Source organism: Myotis daubentonii, chromosome 6 (genome assembly GCF_963259705.1).
Source record: "Myotis daubentonii chromosome 6, mMyoDau2.1, whole genome shotgun sequence".
Classification (NCBI taxonomy): Eukaryota; Metazoa; Chordata; class Mammalia; order Chiroptera; family Vespertilionidae; genus Myotis; species Myotis daubentonii.
Genome location: NC_081845.1, coordinates 66,202,477 through 66,228,352, shown reverse-complemented (window position 1 = coordinate 66,228,352; position 25,876 = coordinate 66,202,477). Strand labels below are relative to the sequence as shown.

Here is a 25,876-nt window from a genome sequence, read left to right as displayed (position 1 = left end):
TTCCTGTTGACATGGTGCTTTTATTCCTCTCTCTCCCTCTCTCTCTCTCTCTCTCTCTCTCTCTCTCTCTCTCTCTGAAAGAGAGAAATGATATTGACAATAAAAAAACCAAACAAACAGGTGAATAATATGAAATAGAGAATAGGATAGGACATATATAAGTTCTTTGAAGAGAGGAAAGCAGGCAATAGTTATGGGGAGGTAGGAAATTCTCTTTATGCAGGGAAGGCCCTCTGAGAAATGAGTGTGAGTAGAGCCCTGCATGTGGTATCTAAATGAGCTGTGAGGTTATCTGATAGAAGAGTGTCCCAGGCAGTAGGGACAGGAAGTAAAAAGGCCCTGAGTGAGAACATGGTGCTATTTTCGAGGTACCAAGAGAGACAGGAGAGCCTGAGTGGAGCTGAGGAAAGAAGTGGGAGGTTTCAGAGGCAATGGAGGCAGAGTGTGACATAGCTTTGTAGACTTCAGAATTGAGCCTAATTATGAGTAGTTTGCTTGAAGATGGGGTTATATGAAAAATCATGAGGAAAACCTAGCTCCTTGCACTGTTCATGGTGACTGAGATAAGCAAGGAAGTGAGGTTGGGTGGGTTTACCCTTGATGATCTTTTAGGAGAAAATGTACCATCAGTTCCCATTTTAGCCTCCTTTGTAAGATTATTAGTATCTCGAGAAGACTGTTGTAATGAGGCTGATAGTGCTGAGTGTCGGGGCTGAGTTTTTTCCAGGCCCAGGAGGGGGTCTGGGGGTCTCTTTTAATGGCAGGGTCCTGGCCTGAGTTGGGAGCACTGCATTATCTAGAATGTATGGAGCTCTGAGGGCCCCATTTGCATCCCTCCATGGTTACCTGGTTCATTTCCTCAAAGCAACCAATGTTACTAGTCTCCTGTGTATGCTTTCAGAGTGATTGTTATGCAATGAAAAACTCAAAGAGGATATAATATATTTCAACAGCAAAATTAGCAAGCTTGATCTAATAGAAATAAGTAGAATATTTCACCAACAACTGCAGAATATACTTTTCTCCTTTCAAAGACCCATGGGACATTTTCACAAATTGTTCCATCCTTGGCCATGAAATAAATTTCAAAGAATTTTTATCATAGAGATCTGGTTATGATTGAATTCAGAAACAAAGAAAAAATTCTATATATTTGAAACTGAAGAACCACAACTTTCAAAGAATTTTTATCATAGAGATCACATTATGATTATGTTAGAATTCAGTAACAAAGAAAAAAGCCTATATATTTGAAATTGAAAAACCACAGTTTGAAATAGCGTATGGGTCCAAATATATCATACCAGGAAAGTGAAGAGAATAGCATCAGAAGGGCAGAATGGGGAGCTATCAGGAAACTTGGTGGGTTGTTACCAAAAATAGACTTCACTTCTTTACAATTTTGACACTTTTGCTCTAGCATTATAAAGTGTGTGAAAGAAATGATACCTCAACCTTTTAAATTTATTTATTGAAATAGTTATTAAACCTTTTCAATGTACAGGTATACTGAGCTAGGAAATTAAAAAGGTATGTGCTGAGGATCCTATGAAGAAGGCAGTAGCATCTCCCCAAAATATCCTATACAACACACAGAACAGCTAGGATAGAAAAATGACAGGCCACATACAGTCTTCATTAAACTATGTGACAGGATATTCCCACTAACTCCAAATTATAACCACACAATAACAAATCACCAACACCAACAGGACCCCTTGGGTATTAGCATCTGTCCACGAGGAAGCAGAGCGAAGCAATGGGGTGTCTGACAAACTTGACGACTTCAAAATAACAAACAAGCATTTACCTGTAAAACCCAGCAAGCCACGCTGAAGACAGCAACTGAATTGGAAGGGAGTTTCATGGACCAAAAGTGTCTGTGGTGAGGCACAGTCTGTGGTAAGAATGAAGAGACTTGAATAGTCTGAGCTCCCTTCAGTCTCAAAGCAACCAAATAAAGGTCCCTCCCAGGACAAAGCTGGGGCGATCTGAGAATCAAATGCTGAGAAAAGAATCTAAATTAAACAGGCAACAGTAGAGACCAAAGAAACATAGCGGAGAATAGAACCAAAATGGAGAATAGAAACAGAAACCTTAGAAGTTAAGTATTCATATTGCTCAGTACTCTACAAAAACAACCAGAAGAGGGTGGCCTAGAGACGTTAAACTGGAAAAACTATTCTAAGCCAAGCCTCCTTCATAAAAGTTCAGAAAATCTAATTCTATGTAAAAATGAGCAACAAAAAAGAATAGAGTTAGAAATCACATTTACATTTATTACAAGATAAAAAAGAACAAATAAGGAGTAGACTCTCTATAGATAATATATTCTTATAAAAATGACAACTATAACTTAATATTTCAAAATGAGGTTAAAAAGACAAGATAGGAAAGATAAATCATACTAAAGAAAACTCAATAATGAAGTGGTAGAACTCAAGAAAAAATTAGACATAAAAGAAAAAATCATTTTGGAAATTAAGACTCACTAGAAGATTAACACAAGAGCAAACAGACACAACAGATAATGTTTTTCAATAAATGGAAGATGAAAGGGAGGGAAAAATTAAAGATCCAAAAGAAATGAAGATGTCAGGGGCTTTGGGGAGAGCGGCCCCCTGAGCTGCTATTGTTTGATGAGTGCCGAGTTTCAGTTTTGCAAGATGAAAAGAGTTGTGGAGAGGGATGGTGGTGATGATTGCATAACAATGGGAATCTATTTAATGCCACTGAACTGTACACTTAAAAATGGTTAAGATGGTAAATTTTCTGTTAGTGTATTTTACTAACTACATAAAATTAAAAGGAAAAATAACAAATGAAGAAAGAGATGAAGAGTGTTAGCAAGAGTGAGATAAATGCAGAAGACAGGCAGAGAAGATCTGATGTGTGTATAAATATATCTGGAAACATGAATTAGAAATCATAACAAGTTAGAAGTCCCTAATTATTATTTCCTAATTCAAGAAAACTTTGCTGAAAAAAAAATTTTGAGATTATATACAGAGATTATATAAAGAGCACATTGTATACCTGGGAAAACTGACCAGAACAAATACCCACGCAATATGGGGGGCGGGGAGGGGCAAGAGACTGTCATTAGGCTTTTCAATAACAAGGCTTTACACCAGAGGAAAATAAAGCAGCTTATTGAAGATGACGACGGAAAGAAACCGTGAGCTGAGGATTTTATACTCAACCAAACTGACTTTTAGGTAAGTTTACATCTTTGTGGCCTTAAGAAAGTCACCTAACCTCTCTGTGCCTTAGTTTTCTTACCAATAAAATGTGGATATATAGTATTAACTAATTCTTACGGTCGGTGTTAATATATACATCTAAAGTGCCTTGAAGCGTGTCTAGCCCTTAATAAATTCTATGTAAGTGTTAATATTATTAATGCTGAAGAGTTTATTACATCCCACATACATAATTTGGTTGTTCCTGATTTGCCTGTTTGGGCCTTGGGTGAGGGGCTGCAGCGATGATGGTCCTACTTTCAAGGAATTTTACTTTTTTCCCAAAGACAAGACTATAGATAGCCCACAGTGAGCTTACATCAAAATAACAACTGTAAAACCAAGTCAATGCTTGCTGGGATGGTGGGAGGTAGTGGGCTTTAAAGGTGATTCAGAACAAGGTCAGTCAGAAAACAGGTGTGTGTAGGGAGGGGTATGGAGTATAGAGCCATGGGAGGGGCCTTTGTGCTAAGCTTTTCCAAACTAGAAGCATTTTGATAAAGAGAAGAGGAGGTCAGTGGAGAAGGTGGGGACTGTGTGAGCGGGGGAAGGGAAGTGAAAAGACATGTGAGAGACATTATCCAAGAGGGCCGTCTCTGAATCTCTTTTGATTTGAGACTACACAACTGGGAAGAATAATGGAGTTCTCAGGTGGAGTGATGGTACCACTTACCAAGACAGCAAAGCCCGAAGGCAGAGGCTGGCTTTGAGAGGTCAGCCCATTTTAGTGTTTCCCAATGTGGTTGTTGGGAGGATTGAATGAGATACTTCATGCAAATCACTTAGCACAGTGTCTGGCACAAAGTCAGCGTTCAATATACACGAGCAACTATCCTCTATGCCCTCTGGAGGTGGCAAGGCAGTAATTTAAGTGCAATGCTAAGAAATGCTGGCCACAAATGTATATATTATATATTTTAACTTTTATTGGTACACAGGGTCCTTTTTCCTGAAATAAATAACATATATTTTATAGCTGCAATATTCAACATGAATTCTCACCAGGATTTTAGCTGTGATTAAAAGAACTGGGGTAATAAAACAGTCAAACCATAGGCAAGAATTTCCTAGAGGCCTTAAGGGAGGCAAATTAGTCAACACTGTCACTGTTTCCTCTGATTCCAAGTCTCCCTTCATGTCATTATTTCCCCACCTAGAATAAAGGAAAAAGAAAAGGGAAATCTTAAGAGCCTTTGGTTAAGAAACAGTTGATGTCACTGTTAGAACTGGCACATTCATTATGCGCTCTAAAGCCTGCTGAGAGTACTGATGGCGTGTACGGAGCCATGTGGGGAACCGCCAAAGGATCCTGGTTGCATTAGATTCCTGTGTGCTAGTATACATTGCAGCGAGTTTAAATTTGTGAAAAATAAATTTAGTAATTTGTTGACTTTTGTCTTTTTTCTAGACTCACTCCTTTGCATTTTACTTTAAAGAAGCATTTACTTCAATGCTGCATGAGCACTGAGAGCAAGCACGGAAACTGAAGCTTCACACCAGTGACTGCAAAATTACAAGCTATGGTGGGGAAGATGAGCTGTGAAGGAGCAGGCAATTAACGCTATTTGTTTTAAGATGTTTTCACTGAGAGCTGTATCCTCTTTAAAAACAGTACATCAGCTGTGTGCTTGTCTTTTTTCACTGTCAAAGCAAACTGAGATTCTAGGCTCAAAGAATACCAGAGCCTAGAAGTGGCTTGGCAGCCCCACACTTTATAGATGAGGACACGGCGGGGTTATGTAACTTATTCAAGGACACAGCAGGGCGCAGAATCAGGATGGGAGCCTGGATCCTGCTGCCTGCTTCCCCACTGCCTCCCCTCCTTCCCCACTTCTCTGATGACACTGAATGCTCATTGCTGGTAAAAGGAGAGGATCCTTTACAGCAGGGGTCGGGAAGTCAGGCCCACGGCCCACGGGCCATATAAGGCCGTGAACTCGTTTGGTCTGGCCCTGCCAAGGCATTAGGGGTGAGTCAATTAAATGTCTGACCAACTATAGCAGGCTAATTTTTAAGTTGGTAATTTTGTATGGCCTGCAAATGATATAAATATCCAAATGGCCCTTAGCAGAAAAAAGGTTCCCCACCCCTGCTTTAAAGCATTAAAAGATTGGGGCTTGTTCAAGGTTGAGAATAAGGGTGAGATAGGAGGGCCTGGACCCAGCTTCCCTGAGTCCTGGGCCATTTGCATGTCTTTAAACCAGTCCAGATCCAGTGCACAGATGATTTGGAGAGTTCTTGTCAAGGTACCTGTGACAGGACCTGACACATGTGTGCTTCATGCTTCCACTCACTGGCTTCTCCGGGCCTAGTAGGGCTCCTCTGCAGACGAGCGGGACGGATGGGGCATGTGGTCTACAGGCTCTTCCAGCCCAAACACACAGCACTCAAGTGATCTGGATGCCGTGTGTGACTGAATTCCAGAGATTCCTTTCATAAGCCTTTTGCTGCCACCAGACTAATCATTTCTCTTTCAAAGGATCAATGGTATTGTCTGCCTCAGCACCTCTTCAGAGCCATTCCCTTCTCCTGAAACACTCTTCTTCCTCATCGTAATTGACGTGGTTATGCTCCCTCTGGAACGTGAGTTCCAGGGAGCTGTAGTTCTCCCCTTGGAACAGAGCCCAGAGCCCTGTAGGCACTAAATAACTATTGGCTAAAAAATTAATCCAAATGATTACAGGTGCTGCCTGGTTCCCATCTTTTGAAGCCTTGTACAGTGGGGCCTTGACTTACGAGTGTCCTGACCAACGAGTTTTTTGATATACCAGCTGTCTCTCAGCTGATTTTTTTGCACTGAGTTGACAGAGTAATTTGAGTTAATGAGCTCCTTAACGAGCTCAGTCTTGGAACGAATTAAACTCATAAGTCAAGGCCCCACTGTATATCTAGGGGCCTTGATCCTTACCTGTGGACTCCATCCCACCTTAGCCTCTTTGCTCAATTCTTACCCAGACCGAAGAGTCATCAGAGCTCTTGCCAGGAAACGATATAACTTGGCATCAAGTTAATTTTGCTGCTACTCAGGTTCTGTCCTTGGGCCCTATCTTGGGACTCTGGTTTCCTCCTTCCTTGTGGCCTTAGCGTGCATCTGCTTCTGATGATGAACCTGGCACCCTTCCCCACCAGGTGGCAGCTTGGTGCATTTGGTGCATCTTGTTTAATTTTGTGCTGACAAGGTCATGCCACACATCTGGATGCCAAGTTCTGCTTGCCAGACTGACCTTTTGGTGGCTGCCCCTGACTCTGTCTCCACAGTGCCTACCTTATCCTGGGGTGAGTGACTCCAGATCCCCACCCCTCCCTGTCCTGCTCTGGCTAAATCTTTGTGATCCATGTAATGCCCTCTGTGAGAGTCACTTCCTTGATGCCTCGGCACATCAGTGTCTGTCAAGATGTCTGCCTTGCCCTGCCCAGGATCCAGGGTTCTCTCCATAAACTGCAGCCTGCTCGCTGACACATGTCCTGGAGGGTGCTACCTGCTTGATTTATTGGTGTTGCCACCTTTTGGTGCTGTGTCTCCATGGGGTCACCCTGACACCTGAGGTTTGACTGGTAAAACCAACTACCAGCCTGAATGGCCTCTGCAGTGTTTCATCATTAACTCCATGAGACGCCATTGGTTACTCTGGTCTTTCTCCCTGACATGCTTCCCTTTCCCCGTCACTTTCATGTTCAGGGAAGGATGGGGATTTCCTCCTCTAGGGTCATGGTTAAGGTTCAGAATACCTAGACACCACCTGTGTGACTTGGACAAGTTACTTAACCCTAAGCCTCAATTTCTTCATCTGTAAAGTGGGGGAAGAATACAGGCAATAAACAGTATTTTGTCTTGTATGGTCATGATGAGGACTGAATTAAAAATAAATGTAGCTAGTAACTTTTGTAGCCAGTAACTCCCCAGTCCTCTAAATTATTCTGTCACATGAGCTCCCATTATACTTGTTCTCCATACTACCAATTTTGGGTTTAAAGATACTATATTACAACTGTAATTTTCATTTTTAGATCCATGTCTTATGTTTCCAGCTATAATGTCAATTCCTTTAAGTAAAAAATCTATGCTTGCCGAAACCGGTTTGGCTCAGTGGATAGAGCGTCAGCCTGCGGACTGAGGGGTCCCGGGTTCGATTCCGGTCAAGGGCATGTACCTGGGTTGCGGGCACATCCCCAGTGGGAGATGTGCAGGAGGCAGCTGATCGATGTTTCTCTCCCATCGATGTTTCTAACTATCTATCTCTCTCCCTTCCTCTCTGTAAAAAATCAATAAAATATATTTTAAAAAAAAATCTATGCTTGTATCTTGTATCTCCCAAGCCTAGGCCAGTGCCCTGCATATACTAGATATACAATAAATGCTTATTTTTTATTGCTAGTGTGAATGATGATCTTATTTATTCTAAAAACCAAGAACTATCATCCCACAAACTCTGAGGAGTTTGCTCACCCTGGAGTACATTTCCCTTGTCGATTGTGCATTGGCAAGGACAAATGCCCAGGCAGACAGAAACACTTATTAACCAACATAGGGATTCTGCAGGTGGCAGCAGTCCTGGGATAATGTTCCTTGTTCATGACGTTCTTAGATCCATTTGCAGCAGTGGTGAGAAATAACAGCGGTCATGCTAAAAATCTGCTTTTCAATTAACTCAGAGGAAAAAAATATGGCATCTGGGACTCAGCCAGATGGAAACTGAGAGACTCACTTCACAATATTTCAGAATACTGCTTCCCTTGTAATAAAGGGTTCTTTCCTCACTAGATTGTTCAGAGGATTTAAGTGATAATTTCCCTAATACCACATTTTCCAACTTTACCTACTATTGCTTAGTAACAGAATGAAAGTTGCCACAAGTGTCATCAGTAAGCTCCATACTGTCCCATCAATTTTCCTGGGGAAAGTAATTTAACACAATTAACAACTTGACACATGGAAATGTCTTTTGGTTTTTTGTTGTTGTTTGTTTGGGTTTTTTTTAAAGCTTACTTGGGTTCTGAGTTGAAAAACATTTGGCATTTGTGCTCTGACACCAACATATCAGAGATGAAAGGGTTACAGGAGAGAAGTGAATCAAACAAGAAAAACTACTATAGGATATTCCAGGGTTTGGATTGGAGGCTACAAGGGGAAGTTACTGAGTGATGACCTAAACGTGGAGGAAGGAGAGTTGGATCCCAACTCTTCACCTTCCTAAATTGAGAAGGTGGTGTTGTCTCTTGCTTCTTTCTTCCATAAAATAGGAAGGGGGGGAGGAACCTATTTTTCCTGTCCAGCCTTCCTTAGAAGGTTTTTGTAAAGATTATAGTTGGTAATATTTGTGACCCTTATGGCCTTAAAAGTACTGAATAAACATAAAGTTGTTGGCTACAGACCCCTCTGGACCTGGTGGTATTCCCAGTGCCCGGCATGGCAGCCTGGACAGAGCAGGCTGTGGGGTTCAAGAGCATGCTGTGCTGATGGATGGCTGCCTACCTGCTGATCTGAAGAAGGGCAGGGCACTTTGCAGGGCGGGGTGGGAGAGACCAGTAAGCCTTGCTTTTCCCTTAGATTGAATTTGCAAATTCTGATCTAGGGGCCTAAAGGTTAGTGTTCCAGATCTTGAGGAAAGGGTCCAGAGGAAACATGGCCAGACATGAGGCTTTTCCTATCTGAGCATCTCTCCTTAGGAGAAGGAATCGCTGAAAATGCTCAGAAACAAATGCTTGTTTTTCTATGGGTCAGTCTTCTTTGGAAGGAGAGGACTGAGAAAAATGGACCTAAAATTACAAAAGGGATATTGTTTTGCAAGAGGGGAGAGGTAATTTTTCTCAAGGAATGAAAAATGTGACAGCAAAGAGGGAGCCGAACAGTTTTATGTCTGCTTCAGGGTTGGAGGGGACACAGCCCATTATCAGCAGAGACCTGGGTAGACTGTGGATATTTTTAAGAAAAAGGGGAGGTAATTACCTTTCTTAGATGACTTAAGGGCATTTCTTTTAAAGGCCTCTTCAATTTCTTTGCTGAGTCTAAAAACTTTGTGAGGGGAAAATAGAAATATATATCCACTTCAAGAATAATGTGACAAGCTATCTTTACAGTGAATTCTTGTTGTTGTTTAGGACATTTTTGGTTTTGGTACTAAGAATTCTAAGAAATGAGGAAAATATGGAAATCTGAAAGCAAGTTGTCATGAAAACACATTAGTAACTAATTTGTTAAGCACATCATATAGTTCCCCATTAGATCAGTTGTCCTAAGTATTAACTCTAAGAAATGTGGTCCCCAAATGCTATCTCTAAAGGGGGTAGGAATGATGAAAAGCCAAAAGCCAAATGTATCTACAAGAGATAGATAATTTCAAAATTGAAGTCATCCATTATCCAAATTCCTGGGGACTGAAAAGGAGATTATTCACTTTTCTCCAAGAGAAATACAAAAGTAGCAACAGAGTTCAAAGAAGACATATAAATAACTGACACAAACAATAGCCTCAGGGAATCTCCAAAGAGGCTTCTTTAGAGAGAGATGCCTATAACACTTTTCCAGAAAAATTCATCTTTCTTAATGGTGTTAATAGCATTCAGGCTTGAAAAAATACCTTCCATCTATTAAACTCTGGGGGAAAAACCCTCACTCTTCTCCAGATGCAAGAAACAGCTCATGCTAGATGATCCATTAATTCTTGAACTAGGCCTATAAATGAAATGGTTTATAGAGGAAAGAATTAAAGAATTTACAATCCTTGTTGAAAACTCAAAATAACTCCCATTATTCCTCTACTTCAAATAAAGATTCATAGACAGATCCAAAAAGTAATGATTTTTAAATTAAAAAGTTTTATGAGCTTTTCAAGTAGAGGAATAAAGTTAGATGGTCAGGCTTTTTCTCTGAAGAAAAAAAAAGATGGAGAAAGAGAATATAAAATCCAAGCAAGGAAGAATAAAAATATTTTGAAGACTGCCCACTAAAATATATTTACAGAGTATGATAAAACTATTTTCATCTCAACTTTTTTATAACTAAAAAAATGGTTCCCTAAGCAAATTAATATCATAAAGAGGATTTTGGGGAGGATCCAGAACTTAATTATGAGAATAAGCCATGCTTGTCATAAACAGCAGTTTGCAAACCAAACATGTTTCACTTGATGCTTTTATTTGTTTGTTTACAACAAAAGGGCTAGAAACAATCCTCCTTAGCAGTGTTTTGGCAAATCATTAGCTGGGGTTAATTATTTATAATGATAACCAGAATTTGAGAGAATGGGGAAACACTAGAAAAAAAATCTAAATTGATTCCACCTCTCAATGTATGTATCATAAAATGGAGTTTCTTAGAGATGGGTTGTTTGGTTGAAGATCACACCTAGTTGGTTAAAAGGGTCTAGGATCACATTTTAAAATATCTTTTCCCCATTTCTTTTCTCTACCATAATACTTTAATTGAAACAGTCATAGAATCATAGAATTTCTCTCAGACAGGGAAGAGGCCTTTAAACTCATATTTTTGGTGATCTTTACATTAACATATAACTCATAAACTGAAAAGTACACAAGTCATAGTATACAGTAAACACATCTGGGCCAGTAAAGAAAGAAAATTTTGCCCTAGCTGGTTTGGCTCAGTGGATAGAGCCTTGGCCTTCGGACTGAAAGGTCCCAGGTTCGATCCCAGTCAAGGGCATGTACCTTGGTTGTGGGCACATCCCCAGTAGGGGGTGTGCAGGAGGCAGCTGATCAGTGTTTCATTCTCATCGGTTTCTAACTCTCTATCTCTCACCCTTCCTCTCTGTACAAAATCAATAAAATATATTTTAAAAAAAAGAAAGAAAATTTTACCCAAACTCCAGAAGACACCTTACACCCCTTCCAGTCATGGCCCACCCTACCCCACAAGGTCAGATATTTCCATACCCAGTTGAGGAAGGAGCAAATTGAGGTTAACCTTGGATAAACAATTTTCCCAAAGCAAATGATTAGCAAGAACATGAAACACGATTTTGTGACATCTACTTCAGTGTTTTTCCACTAATTTAATTGAATTCTAACTAATTTAACTAACAATGTAAAGCCCAGCATGATATAAAACTGCAGTCTCCCAAATGTTTGTTGAACCAATTAATGAAGGTGATCCTGAAGTTCCTCTTGTTTCATACATCATTTCTGTGTTCTCTGTGTGTTTTTCTTGGCCTCTCACTGACATGGCAAGGTCTCATGACATCTGATGGTTCTGGACTGCCCCAGTATTTCTGAGCTACACATTATGAAGCTACGTGCATGGGTGGCATTGCCCTTTGTAGAGCTTTTCTGGAGGGCGGGGGTGCTGAATGTGAGCCCATTTCATTGGGTGAACTCCCATGTTCATATCTGAAGAATTTTTCTCTGGAGTTATTTTATTTTGATAGAAAAGAATCCTTTAATTGCCTGGGGGAACATGAAGACTGCTAGTATTTTAGAAGCAGTATGGGAAAAGGAATTGTGCAACCCACTCCTCATGCAGACTTTTACTAACTCCCGTGTTCACTTCTACATCTCATTCCTATTCTCCTCTGGGGATAACTGAAAGTCAGTCTACTTCTCATTGCTGGCATGCAAGAGCAACTCTAAACAGAGGCAGTAATAAAATACTCATCTACCCTTAAACATAAGGATGGTCTGGTTCTAGACAATTACTGTGGTGGCTAATTATTTTTCAGCATTACTGAGATTTAATTTACATACCATAAAGTCACCTACTTAAAGTGTACATTTGATGAATGGTGATGACTACACAGTTTGATGAATTTTGGTAACTGTATTCAAGATATAGAACAGTTCCATCACTCTAAAAACTCTTCTCATGTCCCTCTGCAGTTGACCCCTGGCTTCACCTTCATGTCCCAGGCAACCTATGCTTTTTCTCACGATGCCTTTTTACCTTTTCTAGAATTTCATATGATGGAATCAAGTGGTATGCCATCACTTGTGTTTGTTTTCTTTCACTTAACATGTTCTTTGAGATTCATCTATCTTGTTGTGTGTATTCCTTTTTTTATTCCTTCTTATTTCTGAACAGTATTCCATTTTAGGGATATATCACAATTTTTTTTATCCATTCACATGTTGGTGAATATTTGGGTTATTTCCAGTTTTTGGCAATTGTGGATAATACAACTGTGAGCATTTGGTATAAGTCTTCATGTGAACACACATTTTCATTTCTTTTAGATAAACGCCTAACAGTAAAATTGATGGATCATATGTTTAACTTTGTAAGATCCTGCTATACCGACTTCCAAGTGACTATGACATTTTGCATTCAACCAGCAATGTATAGAGTTTTCATCACACCATGTCATCATTAACACTTAGTATTATCAGTATCTTTAATTTAAGCTATTCTAGTGCTGTGTAGTGCTATCTCCTAATGGTTTTAAAATCATTTTCCTGATGTCTTGTGATGTTCAGAATCATTTCATGTACTTATTCACCATTTCTTTATTCTTTTTGTCTGTGTGAAGTGTCCAAATCTTTTTGTCTTCTTATTAATGGATTGTTCATCTTATTATGGAGTTAAAACAGTTCTTTTTATATTTTGCACAGAAGTTTTTATCAGATTTATTTTGAAAATATTTTTTCCTAGACTGGACTTATCTTTTTGTTTCTCTAAACTGTCTAAGAAAACATGTTTTTAATTTTGATAAAATATATTTTATCAGTTTTTTCTTTTCTAGGTCATATTTATTTTGTCCTATTTAAGAAATCTTTGATTCAGGTCACAAAGATTTTCTTCTGTTTTCTTCTAGATATTCTATGGTTTCACTTCTTACGTTTAGTCTATGATCCATTTTGAGTTAATTGTTATCCATGTTGTGATGTATGGATTGAGACTAATTTTTAAATATAGATATCCAGTTGTTCCAGCACAATTTAAAGACTATTTTTACCTTCACTTGGTAAAGGACTTGGCATATTTCAGGAATAGAAAGGAGGTCAGTATGGCCTGAATATAGTGAGAGAGGAGGAGAGTATTGTGTAACAGTGTTGACAGAAAGGTAGGGGCCAAATCGTGTAAGATCTTGTGGACCTAAATAAGAAATTTGGATTTTATTCTGAAAGCTGTAAACTGCTTAAGTGTTTTAAGAAGGGAGGTTAGATTACCTGATCTATATATTTAAAAGAGAATTCTTCATCTGTTTCTACCAATCTACCAAAACCACTTTGATGAAGGTCACTACTGAACATTCAATAGCAAGTGGAGTATGATGGAGTTTTATTGGTTATTCAGTGGGGCAAAATTTGACCCTTAGCTCAGCAGTTCTTAAATTGCCAACTGCACATATGCCTTTTCCCCCTTCTTGTGGGAGTCTGTATAAAACCAGAGTTAATGCACTTTTTTGAATGCTGGCTTACATGCTGCCACAGCCAGAAATTTTTGCCAGAGATATTGAAAATACTACCTGGTGCTTTATGTCCTTTTGGCTTCTCTTCCTTTTGCTATTTCTTTATTGCCCAAGGTAAACATAGTACTAATGCCAATGGGAAAAATCTAAAGAAGACTTTTTAGTTATTAGAGATTATATACCACCTGCTGAGTATTACCAGCTTAATTTGAAGTATATAAAATGGAGTAAACATGAAGAATCTAGGATAGCGCCGAAACTGGTTTGGCTCAGTGGATAGAGCGTTGGCCTGTGGACCGGACTTCAATTCCGGTCAAGGGCATGTACCTGGGTTGCGGGCACATCCCCAGTAGGAGATGTGCAGGAGGCAGCTGATCGATGTTTCTCTCTCATTGATGTTTCTAACTCTCTATCTCTCTCCCTTCCTCTCTGTAAAAAATCAATAAAATATATTTTTTTTAAAAAGAATCTAGGATAGCACTTTTATAATAAAAATTAATAATGCATTGTGATCATCTATTGAAATTAAAAATGATTAAATTAGCTTACATAAAAAGAAAGATTTTTTAAAAATATATTTTTATTGATTTCAAAAACATCAATGATGACAGAGAATCATTGATCAGCTGCCTCCTGCATGTCTCCTACTGAGGATCAAGCCCACAACCCAGACATGTCCCCCTGACCAGAATCAAACCCAGGACCCTTCAGTCTACAGGCCTATGCTATATCTATCAAGCCAAACCAGCTAAGGCAAAAAGAAAGATTTTGATACAGAAAATTTTTCTTCTGTATTAGAGTAGGTTATAGGAGAAATTGTAGAGATCTCTAATACTAGAGTGGGTTTGATTTGGAAAAATTTTGTTGAATGATGATTAACTGGTTAAGCTACAATCTAGATAACCTTTTCAAAAGGCTATATATATATATATATATATATATATATATATATATATGCTTAAAACACAGTAGGGGATTTTTTAGTAGGGGCTTTTTCTTTTACTGGATAAGTTCTATATAATTAATATCAACTGTTTGATCAATTCTGCCAATAAATTTCAAAATTTGCATCACAACTATATAATTTCTCTAACATTATGAAAATGTTGGTTAGGAGGATAGACACTTTATTAAGTAAAATGTTGGTAATAATCCTGATAATCTTGACATTCCTTCATTTTCTTTTCTTTTTTTTGTTATTCCTCACAAGAAGATATTTTTCCATTGATTTTTAGAGGTGTGGGGGAGAGAGAGAGAGAGAGAGAGAGAGAGAGAGAGAGAGAGAGAGAGATGTGTTGCCTCCTGCATGCACCCTAAACAGGGCCGGGGATTGAGCCTGCAACTGAGGTACGTGCCCTTGACTGGAATTGAACTCAGAACCCTTCAGTCCACAGGCTGATTCTCTATCCACTGAGCAAAACCAGCTAGGGCTAATTTTTCTTGATAATACCTCCACATTAATCCAAATTTCATTTAAAAGATATTTTTAGGCATTTAAGTATAGAATTTAGTTTTAGTCTTTTAAAGATTTAATATTTATTGAAATAGCCTTGCTAGAATGGAGTTGGAAATTTTCTCAATTTAAAGAGACGTAGAAAAACTTCTTGTTAGACTAGATATTGTGAAAATTCTTCCACTAATAACATCTAGATTTCGGGTTCAATCCCTGGTCGGGGCACATGTGGGAGGCAACCAATGAATGTTTCTGTCTCACATCTTCTCTCTCTCTCTCTCTCTCTCTCTCTCTCTCTCTCTCTCTCTCTCTCCTCCCTCTTTCTCTAAGATCAATAAACATATCCTCAGGTAAGGATTAAAAAAAAACAAAACTCCAAGTGGATAAAGACCTGAAAGGGATATAGTATAATATAATGGAATATAGCATAATCTAACTTAATAAATACATTATAAATTCTGGGTAGGAAAGGATTTCTTTAACAAGACTTAAAGAGCACAAACCAAAAAGAATGATTGATTAAATTTGACAATTGTATCTTTTACCAAAGTTAAAGAAGATTATTTTTATAATACATACTAGAGGCTCGGGCATGAAATTTATGAATGGGGGGGGTGGATCCCTCAGCCTAGAATGCACCCTCTCCAATCTGGGACCCTTTGGGGGATGTCCAACTGTCAGTTTAGGCCTGATACCTGCCTGCCTGCCTGATTGCCCCTAACTGCCTCTGCCTGACAGCCTGATCGTCCCCTAACGGCTCCCCTGCTGTCCTGATCGCCCCTAACCGCCTCTGCCTCAGCCCCCACCACCATGGTTTTGTCCGGAAGGAAGTTGGACGTTCGGAAGATGTCAGGTCAACCCGGTCTAAGTAGCATATACCCTTTTATTAGTATAGATCTGTACCCGGGCCCAGCGCTGCACCACTCCTGCTCATCCCGGCCCCACTGCACCTGCAGCTGCCACTGCTAGGTAGAACACAGCCATGGAGGTAGGAAAGGCAGGCACTGCTGCAGCTGGGCTCACCAGCTGTGAGCCTGGCACCTGAAGACCATCAGTCAGCTGAGCAGCACTTCTGCTGTGAGGGCACACTGACCACCAGGGGGCAGCTCCTGCATTGAGCATCTGCCCCCTGGTGGTCAGTGCCCATCATAGCAACTGGTCAAAAGGTCATTCAGTTGTTTGGTCCCTTAGGCATATATATATATAATTATATTATAGGACTTTTACATAATATAACTGTTTAACTATCAAAAATTAATTTGAAGTTATCAAAATTAACTTAATAATAAAATATTATTAAATATATTAATATTTACTTTAATAAAATTAATTAAACAATAAATACACTCATTGGGTTTCTTAAAAGTGCCAGGCAATGTTAGTACTAGAGAGAAATATTATGTTGAATGAGAAAGAATACAGACCTTGAAATCTATCTGGGAAGATAAACACTAAACAAATAGTTTCCAGCATTCTAGACAATTCCCACTCTCAAACATATGAATCTTTATGAATTACTGCTTTCTCTTGACCTTGCCTGCTCTTCTCTTGACCCATCTTCCACCATGTAGGTCTCCATGACTACAAAGTTTCCCTGATGTCTCCCTGCAGTATTGATCCTGCCTTCCTCTCTCAGATCACTATGCTCTCCTTTTTAACCTCTGAATTGCAATTACTAGTTTACCTTTCTGTTCCTGCCAATAGTCCCCGTGGCTCTTTTAAAAAGGAGCTATTTCTATCTATTCATCATTGTGGCACATAATAAACCTTGAAAAGCTGTGTTGACATGTGAAAGTGAAGTAATAAGGCAATTATGTAGATTATACAATGTTAAAGTGAAAGCAATATACACAGTCCTTTGCTTCAAAAATTAAAATAGTATTGGGCAAAAATTTATTTTAACATAGCAAATATAAATTCAATGATATCAATAAACCACTAAAGGTTTTTTAAGTTGTAATAACAAAACACGGCCTATTTTATTTTATCCTATTCTCTTTTTGGAGATTTGTCAAAATATTGACTTCTCTCTGCATGGAACTTCTTTATATGCTATCAAAATAAGTAGATAAATTTAATGGAAATTTTGGAAATTTTTGATGAAAATAATTCCCATTCAAGAACACTTTTTCAATATCTGATTCATTAATTCATTCATTCATTCATTTTTGTTCATTATTGACCAATTGCCTAGGAAAAAATATTTTTCTTTATATCAGAAATAAAACATCACTAGTGTATTTTAAAGGTAGTGTTTTCCTTGAGTTGATACAACATAAAAACTTCTCTTTGAGTTTTATATGTGGAAGTATCAATACCTGCAAAAGCATTTTTACTGTAAATTTGATTACTACTTTGCATACTGTGTTACCTTGCTATAATATAACTCTTTTTTCAAACTACTCCCAAGGCTTAAGTCTTACTTATTAAAAATTTCAGAGAATCTATTAAGTACTTCTACTGGAGTCCCTGTGATTAAAATATTCCCAATATGTTATTAATTTATGTTCACTTGTATGTGATAACAACCTAAAATTGAGATGATAGTCTTGGTATTCACATGCATTTGGCAGACATATTACAAGAGATACTTTCTCTGCTGGCCTGTGACTAAATTTTTTTTCAAGTTTTACTACACAAAAATAATCTCCAATCACATACTGGTTTGACTCAGTTGATTGAGTGTTGTCCAGTGCACCAGAAGGTCACTGGTTTGATTCCCAGTCATGACACATGCCCAGGTTGCGGGCTTAATCCCCAGTAGGATGTGTACAGGAGGGAGCTTATCAATGCTTCTCTCTCATCATTGATGTTTCTCTCTCTCTCCCCCCTCCCTTCCTCTTTCTCTCTAAAATCAATTAAAAAACATTTTTTTTAAAAAGAGAGTAAATCAAATACCTTAAAATCATTAAAACAAATTTAATTTCCATTGTCCTATCAGTAATTGGAATCTGCCTTTTGCCTTAAGACTTGCTCTCACAAATAGATCCAGAGACATAGAAGCAAGGAACAGTCTCAGGAATTTCAGAGGGGAGGTGGGGGTCGAGGGGTGGAGTAGAGATTAACCGGGGACTTTATATGCATACTAGAGGCCCAGTGCACAAAATTCATGCATAGGTACAGTCCCTAGGCCTGGCCTGTGATCAGAGCCATCTTCCTCAGCTGCCTGCAGCCGGCCTCGCCCCCCACTGCCACCCATCCCCGGTTCCCCATTCGCCATCGGGTGATCGGTGCCTGACAGCTGGGAGAAGGGACCGAGAGGTCAGCTGTTACCACCTGCTTGCCAGCCCCGCCCCCATCACGGGTGGCCATCAGGCAATCGGAACCTGCCAGCTGGGGAAAGGGACCAAGAGGTGGTCAGTGCACCTCACAGTGACTGGTCCAGCAGTTGTTCTGGTTGTTCTGCCATTAGGGTCAATTTGCATATTACCCTTTTATATAGGATATGCATGACACACACAGTAGGGTGGTGAAGGCCTGAGAAGGGCGGGTGCAAGTTGGAGGTGGTCAATGGAAAAAAAAAAGCAAAGGGGACATCCATAACACTTTCAACAATAAAGATAAATTTTATAAAAAAAGAAGACTTGCTTTCACAAAGGCACATCCTATTCCTATTGCCAGGCCCTCTATGGCTTTTATTAGATCACCTCATCAACACAGAGAGAAGATAGCAATTTGACACATGTAATTCAAAAGAATTTCTATAAAGCTTCTTTGAGGTAGTATCATAAGTTCCCTTGATTTCTACCTTAAAAGAAAATTGGATCTTAAATTTAACTCCATAGAAATTCATCTTTTGGAGTATTACAAATAAAGCAGGTTTCCTGCCTGGGGACACTGCCTATTGCTCTAGCAGATTGCACTTAGTATTAGTATGGAAAATGGAACATCACTACATTTATGTGTCTCAAAAACTGCCCTAAGAAGGATGCCCACTATCTCCGCTATTATTTCATATTGAACTGGGAATGTTGGACATGCATTCAGACACAACAAAATGAGTAGAGGCATGAGAATTAGGAGAAATAAAGAAATAAAACTATTCTTATTTGCAATTTATGAGATAATATTCTTGGAAAACCTGAGTGAATCAATAATAAAATTAGCACATATATAAATTCTGTGGTATACCAGGATATAATTTTAACATTTAAAAACCAATAGTCTTGTGCTTGCTTTGCAGTATACATACTAAAATTGGAATGATGCAGAGAAGATTAGCATGGCCCCTGTGCAAGTATGACATGCATATTCGTGAAGCATTTCATATTTTTATCTGTAACACCCTCAACAAAAAATAAATTAAATAAATAAAAACCAATAGTCTCATAAAAAAACAATAACCAGTTAGAAGACAAAATAGAAGAAAAACTTCTTTACAACAAAAAAAGTATAGAATATTTCAGCATTAACTTAAAAAATGTGTAAAATCTATAGGAGGAAAGCTTTAAAATATACTTGGAAGGCATAAAAACAGATTTAAATAAGTGAAAAGATGCCCTTCATTTTTACAAAAAATGACTCAACATAAAAGAGTTTTAATTCTCCCCAAACTATAATATAAAGTAAATGTGATTCAATAAAATCCAATAAGTAGAAAAAGATTGAAGAAGAACCCTATAAATTAATATGAAGTGATTTCCAGGATACATCTTAATTCAGAAAAAAAAAAAAAAACACCCCTGTCTACAAGAGATCCACCTCAGACAAAAGAGACACACAGGATGAGAGTGAAGAAATGGAAAAAATTTTCCATACAAATAGAAAAGAAAAAAAAAGCTGGAGTAGCAATACTCATATCCGACAAAATAGACTTCAAAATGAAGGCCATCAAAAAGACAACAAAGGTCACTACGTAATACTAAAGGGATCGATCCAACAAGAGGATATAACCCTGGTAAACATATATGCACCCAATATAGGAGCACCTAAATAAATATATATACATATATATATATAAACTTCTAGAGGACTTTAAGGGAGAGATCGACAACAATATAATCATAGTAGGGGACTTTAACACCTGCTAACTTCCTTGGGTAGATCGTCCAGACAAAACTTAACATGGAAACAGTGACTCTAAAGGACACACTGAATCTGATGGATTTAATTGACATTTATAGAACATTTCACTCCAAAGCTGCAGAATATACATTCTTCTCAAGTGCACATGCATCATTCACAAAAATAGACCACATGTTAGGACACAAAACAAGTCTCTACAAGTTCAAGAAGATTGAAATCATATCAAGTATCTTCTCAGATCACAGTGGAATGAAATTAGAAATCAACTACAGTAAAAACACCCCAAAACATTCAAACACATGGAAGCTAAATAACATGTTATTATACAATGAATGGGTTACCAATGAGATCAAGAAATAAATAAAAACTTCCTGGAAACAAATGAAAATGAACACACAACAACCCCAAATCTCTGGGACACAGCAAAAGCAGTCCTCAGAGGGAAGTTCATAGCACTACAGGCCTACCTCAAAAAACAGGAAAAAATCAATAAACTATTTAACCCTACAACTTAAAGAACTATAAAAGCCCAGAGTAAGTGGAAGGAAGAATATAATAAAGATTAGAGAAGAAATAAATAACAGAGATGACAAAAAAAAAAAATACAAAAAATCAATTAAACCAAGAGCTGGTTTTTGAAAGGATAAACAAAATTGGTGAACCATTAGCTAGACTCATCAAGCAACAAAGAGAGAGGACACAAATAAATAAAATCGGAAACAAAATGGAGAAGTAACCACTGACATCACAGAAATACAAAAGGTTGTAAGAAAATACTATGAACAACTATATGCCAACAAGATGGACAATGTCGATGAAATGGGACAAATTCCTAGAAAAATACAATCTCCCAAAACTGAATCAGAAAGAATCAGAAAACCTGAATAGGCTAATAACAACTGAGGAAATTGGAGCAGTAATCAAAAACACCTGGCAAGCAAAAGCCCAGGTCCAGAAGGCTTCACAGGGGAGTTTTACCAAACATTCAAAGAAGAACTAACACCTATACTCCTCAAAGTATCCTAAAAAATCCAAGAGGAAGGAACACTTCCAAGCTCTTTTTTAAATGAGGCCAGCATTACAGTAATTCCAAAACCAGATAATGACACTACAAAGCAACAGAATTACAGGCCAATATTCATGAGGAACATAGATACTAAAATCCTCAACAAAATATTAGCAAATTGGATCAAGCAATATATTAAAAAGATCATACACCATGACCAAGTGGGATTTATTTCAGGGATGCAAGGCTGGTACAATATTTTCAAACCAATAAATGTGATAGATCACATAAGCAAATTGAGAGACAAAAATCACATGATCATATCAATAGATGCAGAAAAAGCATTCAACAAAATCCAACACCCATTTTTGATAAAAACTCTCAGCAAAGTGGGAATAGGGGGAGCATATCTCAACATGATAAAGGCCTTATATGACAAACCTACAGCAAACATCATACTCAATAGGCAAAGGCTAAAACCATTTCTCTTAAGAAAAGGGGAACAAGCCAGAGATGTCCTCTTTCACCACTCTTATTCAACATAGTACTGGAAGTCTTAGCCACAGTGATCAGACAAGAAGAAGAAATAAAAGGCATCCAAATTAGAAAGGAGGAAGTAAAACTCTCATTATTTGCAGATGACATGATACTGTACATAGAAAATCCTAACGATCCCACCAAAAAACTTCTAGATTTAATAAATGAATTTGGCAATGTAGCAGGATACAAAATCAACACCCAAAAATCAATGTTTTTTTATACAATAATAATAAACTCTCAGAAAAAGAAACCAAGAAAACAATCCCATTTGCCATTGCAACAAAAACAATATAAAATACTTAGGAATAAACTTAACCAAGGAGGCAAAAGACCTATATTCAGAAAACTACAGGACATTGAAAAAAGAAAAAGAAGAAGGTATACACAAGTGGAAGAATATACCATGTTCATGGATTGGTAGAATCAACATCATTAAAATGTCTAAACTACCCAAGGCAACCTACAGATTCAATAAAATTTCTATTAAAATACCCATGGCATATTTCACAGATCTAAAACAACTACTCCAAAATTTTATATGGAACCAAAAGAGACCCTGAATAGCCACAGCAATCTTGAGAAAGAAGAACAAAGTTGGAGGAACCACAATACCAGATTTCAAGTTATACTACAAAGCCACCATAATCAAAGAGCCTTTGTACTGGCATAAGAACAAGCATACAGATCAATGAAACAGAATGAGGCCCCAGAAATTGATCCAAGCCATTATGCTCAATTAATATTTGACAAAGGAGGCAAGAACATATAATGGAGTCAAGACAGTCTCTTCAATAAATTGTGTTGGGAAAATTGAACAGATACATGCAAAAATGCAATTAGACCACCAACTTATACCATACACAAGAATAAGCTCAAAATGGATAAAAGACTTAAATGTAAGTTGTGAAACCATGAAAAACCTAGAAGAAACCATAGGCAGCAAAATCTCAGATAACTTTCATAGAATATGTTTACAGATACATCTCCTAGGGCAAAGAAAACTAAGGAGAAAATAAACAAATGGGATTACATAAAAATAAAAAGCTTCTGCATAGCAAAAGAAACCATCAATAAATGAAAAGTGAGCCCACTGTATGGGAGAACATATTTGGCAATGATACATCTGATAAAGGGTTAATGTCCAAAATATATAAGGAACTCATACAACTTAACAAAAGGAAGATAAACAATCCAATTAAAAAATGGACAAAGAACCTAAGTAGACATTTCTCTAAAGAGGACTTACAGATGGCCAAGAGACATATGAAAAAATGCTCAAAATCACTGATCATCAGAGAGATGCAAATGACAATGAGGTATCAACTCACACCTGTCAGAATGGCGACCATCAACAAATCAACAAATGACAAGTGCTGGCGAGGATGTGGAGAAAAGGGAACCCTAGTATACTGCTAGTGGGAATGCAGAGTGGTGCAGCCATTATGGAAAGCAATATGGAGTTTCCTCAAAAAATTAAAAATGGAACTGCCATTTGACCCAGGGATCCCACTTCTAGGAATATATCCTAAGAAACCTGAAATACCAATTAGAAAGAATGTATGCACCCCTATGTTCATAGCAGCACAATTTACAACAGGTAAGATCTGGAAACAGCCCAGGGCCCATCAGTAGATGAGTGGATAAAAAAGCTATGGTACATTTAAACCACAGAATACTATGCAACAGTAAAAAAGAAGAATATCTTACCCTTTGAGACAGCATGGAGGGACCTGGAGAGTATCATGCTAAGTGAAATAAGTCAGTCAGAGAAAGACAAGCATCCCATGATCTCACTCATCTGTGGAATCTAAGTAACAAAATAAGCTGATGAACTGAGTGGATCTAGAGACTCGAAGCATGGAACAGAGTGCAGAATCTCGGAGGGAAGGTTAGGGAGGGTGGGTGGGTGGGTTATAAGTAATCAACCAAAGACCTTGTATGCATATATGCGTGGCACATGGACACAGGTAATGGGGCAGTGAGGTGCTGGAGCAGGGGCGAGGGCAGGCTGGAGGGGGTCATTGGGAGGAAAAAAGGAGACATATGTAATACTTTCAACAATAAAGAATTATTTTTTAAAAAAACACCTAAGTGTACATGGTATACTATCTTCTGTGTAAGAAAGAGAAATGAGACTATATACATACATTTTTATATGGATACAGATTGTGTGTGTGTGTGTGTGTGTTGCAAAATGGAAATACAAGAAGGTAAACATGTGGGCCTCTTCAGAATATACAGTTTTAACTTCTGAACAACATAAATGTTTGCATATTTAGTAATTAAATTAAATTAAAATTAAAAAGATAACCCTAAAATTTGATACAAATGAGCCTAACTGTATATCAATTTGATATAATACAGAAAAAGTAAATTTTGAACATAGTATCCTGACTATATATCATTAATAATTTTTTCTAACTATAAGAAAACCCACAAAAAATTCTGAACTTTAGTTTTATTATTGCTAATAATGTTGATGTAGTAATATTGAACCTATTTTGTACATATTGTAGAAAAGAGAAAATTAGTGAATATATTGATGTCATTGGGAACCAATGTTTTCACTGTGAATGAAAGGAGATACTAATTGGGAATGGGTGAAAGTGTTTGGACTTGAATTGTAGCCATCAGTGTGAATTCCTGATATGTATCTATAACTATATAGACATATGTAGTCATAGAAATAGCTATATTGATAGATGTAGATATATAGATATATCTACCTATACCTATACCTACACCTGCACTTACATATACATCTATCTATATTTATCTATATTCTTAGCTCTGTTCACTGAATGGATTTAGAAAAATTACATCCCACTAGCAACCAACATTCTATGTTTCTAAAAACATTTTGCAGTAAAAGGAATTAGGACAGCTCCTTGAAGTAATGCCTGGTTCTGAGAAGGGATTGGCAAAAGTGAAAGGTGAACCTGGGACATCTTTTGGCAAAAGTATGGGGATAACTCAAAAGGATCCAAGAGCGAATTAGTGGAGTCACTATGAAAATCAGCGTGAGTTCCTAAAAAAATTAAAAATTGAAAAAAAAATTAAAAATGGAACTTATGATTCAGCAGTACTACTTCTGGCTATTTACCTGAAGAAATGCAAAACATTAATTCAAAACTATATATATACCCCATGTCTATTGAAGCATTATTTACAATAGCCAAGATACGTAAACAATTTACTAGTAAGTGCCATCAGCAGACAATTAGATAAAGAAGATATGGTACATATATGCAATGGAATATTACTTGGCTATAAAAAGCAATAAAATCTTACCATTTGCAACAACATGGATGGACCTAGAAGGCATTATATTGAGTGAAATAAGTCAGGCAGAGAAAGACAAATACCATATGATTTTACCTGTATGTAGAATCTAAAGAACAACATAAAGAAACTAAACAGGAACAGACTCATAGATACGGAGAACAAACTGATGGTTGCCAGATGGGAAGGGGAAGTGGGGGTTGGAGGGCTGGCTGAAAAAGGTAAAGAGAGTAAGAAATACAATTAGTAGTTATAAAATAGTCATGAGGATGAAAGGACAACATAAGGAATATAGTCAATTATATTGTAATAACTATGTGTGGTGCCAGGTGGGTGCTATACTTATCACTTTGTAAATTATATAAATGTCTAACCACTATGCTATACACCTGAAAATAATATAAAATAATAATTAATGTCAACTGTAATTGGAAAAAAAATCTAAGAACTGTCTTAACAGAATCACACTTACCATGTTTGGGAATAATTTGAGTATCAAAAACAGTAGTGTAGTTAATAGATTACAAGATAGTATGTGTAAAATGAACCCATAAATCCATAGTGATACTCCAAAAAGGCAAAAGGGAATGAAAAGTACTTCTTTACAAAAGAATGCCAGCTAATGAAAGTAGAAATAATAACAGCATTAGAAGTTGCCATTTTTCAAACACAAATAATTTACTTCGGCAAAAATTATCAATGGATAGAAAAACTATTGAGTGAAAAGTTATTGGGCATAGAATATTCACAAAGACCTTTGAAAGTATTCCCAGAGATTATATATTAATTTCAAAGTGTAAAAGATTCCTTTACAATGTGGAGGCCTGGGGACACCATCATAACCAAGTGATCAATGTTAGCATTAGCAATAATGGGACAGTCTATACTACCTGATGCAAAGTAAGGGGAAGTATACCTATGTTGTTTGCCAAAAATTTCAACATGATTTTTGTGGCCCATTTTATGA

The 25,876-nt window shown here is 37.6% G+C and overlaps 1 non-coding gene across 1 annotated transcript; it reads left to right on the top strand.

Moving 5' to 3' along the window:
* Positions 1-19,224: 19,224 nt before the first annotated feature.
* On the top strand, positions 19,225-19,330 carry LOC132237741 (U6 spliceosomal RNA). The gene has a single exon (XR_009453584.1). It is a non-coding gene; the product is annotated as a U6 spliceosomal RNA (small nuclear RNA).
* The last annotated feature ends 6,546 nt before the right edge of the window (positions 19,331-25,876 follow it).